The 2577-nt window shown below is 35.0% G+C and overlaps 1 long non-coding RNA gene across 1 annotated transcript; it reads right to left on the bottom strand.

The window, feature by feature from the left end:
- Window positions 1–455: 455 nt before the first annotated feature.
- LOC113333480 lies at window positions 456–1807 on the bottom strand. The gene is made up of 2 exons (XR_003352039.1): window positions 1132–1807; window positions 456–1015 (listed from the first exon to the last, which is right to left on the bottom strand). It is a non-coding gene; the product is annotated as an uncharacterized LOC113333480 (long non-coding RNA).
- Between the last annotated feature and the right edge of the window lie 770 nt (window positions 1808–2577).

Genomic DNA, 2577 nt, shown 5'->3' with positions numbered 1-2577 from the left:
TACTAATTGAATTGGGTTGGTTCTATAGTCCCTTAGATAAGTCTTGTGAATATCTACAACTTAGTAGAAGAAGCCAAAGGCTAATTCAGATCATAAGAGGTCCAAAACATAAAAGTAGGATAACTAACCCTAAGCTCAAGTCCACTAAACAAGCCCATAAAACTTAAGTCAACTAATAGTCACTAACGGTCAATGGAGTCAACTAACAGTCAACAACAGGTCAAAGTCCAGGGTCAGTGGTCAAATAACTCAAACAGGAATCAGTCAACGATCCGACTCAGGTCAAGATAGGGAAACTCAGTGAGTTAACTCAGTTAAATTGACAGAGTCAGAAGTACTAGGTCAAATCAGCTAAGAACATAATCAGTCAGATAATCTGACTGGGATGACTCATAGGTCTAAATACAAGAACATAAGTTTATATCATCTTCATTCCTACTTCAATTCTACCAAAATAAACACAATACCAATTCATTCATTTAGAAGAAACTTTATAACTTTTTCTCAAATACAAATACCGCTTACCAGCAGTTGCAGCTTTAATCTTTTCACAGCAACGACTACCTACAACTCTATATTCATTATTCTGCAACTTCAGGTTCCCAACTAAACCAACCTAATCACTAGTCTTCCTAAACTGCAAGACTGTTTCCCTAACTGACTTACCATTAGCACAACCAATTCCAGTAACTGCAACTCTTCTGCAAACAGAGTAATCTCAGCTACATGATCAAACAACCACCAGCACATACATATCCAGACCTCCACCATTTATCCATGAACACCAACACCATCATCTCTTACTCCCAACTGCATCTGCAATTACCAGTACTAAATCATAATCACCAGCAACTCCAATTCAGGAAAATCTTTAGCATTCAGTACACCAAACCACTCTGCAATCCAATTAAGCACAATCACAATCTTCTCCACCAGTTCCACAATTTACAGCAGCATCTCAGCTCAACACCACACAAAAACACTAATTTAGAACAATACTCATCTGCACATTCCCCTGCACTTTACAGTACCACTGTTAACTAAACCTCAGTTTCATTCTTAATCACAACATTTCCAAAATCAAGACAATTCAATTTAAATTACTAAACTTAAGAGGGGTTGGAAGCTTACCCAAATACTAGCATCTTCTGAATTTCTATATCATCAGTCACCTCCATGGTAACCCTTTAATTCTTTCATGGTCTTGAAATTTATCACTGACAGTTCCCAACTAAACTCTAGTTCACTGTTACTCAAAACCATTCACAAATCAACTCTAAATCCCAAATCTATTAAGAACCCTCATTCCCTATTCAGAATCTCAAATAATTCTATAGCTTCAATCAAACACCAATTAAGAACTTACCCATCTTCTAACTTCTTCTTATTCATCAACTTCTTCATCTTGATTTCATCAACATCAATTGGTTTCATTAACCTTAATCTTCGGTTTTATCTCAGAAACCCTAGCTCTTCTCAAAACTATTCCAAAACATCAATTAAAAAACGACCCATTCGTTCTTCATCATCAACCACCCAGATACATCTTTAATTACTCAATTCTTCCATGGATGAAACCCAAACTCAAACCCTAACACTCTGATTTTCTTTAATTAACAATTTCTTCTTCATCCAATGATAAACTAGCTTAATCACCATTAATATACCAAACTACGAAGCTTACTCAAACAAGAATCACGGACACAACCTCTCATTTAAGATCGGCACAGAAAGGAGGAGAGGAGGAACAGAGAAGAAAGAAAGAGAAAGAAAACAAGGATGAATAAGAAAGAAATAATATAAATGATCTTATCTGCTCGATCGACTAGGGATAAGGATGGACAAATTACTGAGGCATCCACATCTTGGATAGGGTCTGCCATAACATCCATCAACGAGAAAACTATCTTACCCTTCGTAATCAAACTTATAAATCTTCTTTATCTGATATCCGAATAACACGCTCGAGTAGTGCATCTCGCATAACTTTTCGAGTTCTATCTGACAGTACCAATTTCGTATCTAAATCGTTGTTAGATTATTTTCTATTAATTATCGTTCGTGTTAAACTAATCGAGTTATTATCGGCTAAAACGTCGGTCGACTAGTCTAATAGTGTTGACGAGCTTGAGGGTCTTTACAATATCATTTGAGAGTTCTTCACTTATAGATATCAGAGTGTTGGTTACAAGTTGGTTTTAGTTCACATTATGAAATTATGGTTCTTAAAATCGTCAATTTGGAATTGATTCTTCAATTAGGTTGTAATCCCATCATCTAAGCATGTTTATGATTTTGGTCGTCACAACTTGGTATCAGAGCATACTATTAGATCTTACATGGGCAACAATAGATAATATTTAGCGCTAGTTAGTGTATTAGTTTAGTTTAGAACTAAGATGGGTTGTGAGATAAATCTTAATCACTAAAAGCTATCAAGAACTAAAAGATTTATTTGATGGATTAATTCATTTTCTTGTTATGCGTTAATAGAATGAAGTAAAAAATGTAGGTTAAACCAATTGCATTATGATTTAGAAGCTGATAGAGAATTAGAGAATAATTAGTTTAGAATTA

The sequence above is a fragment of the Papaver somniferum genome, unplaced genomic scaffold (assembly GCF_003573695.1).
Source record: "Papaver somniferum cultivar HN1 unplaced genomic scaffold, ASM357369v1 unplaced-scaffold_133, whole genome shotgun sequence".
NCBI lineage: Eukaryota > Viridiplantae > Streptophyta > Magnoliopsida > Ranunculales > Papaveraceae > Papaver > Papaver somniferum.
This window is presented reverse-complemented; position numbering and strand designations above follow the sequence as displayed.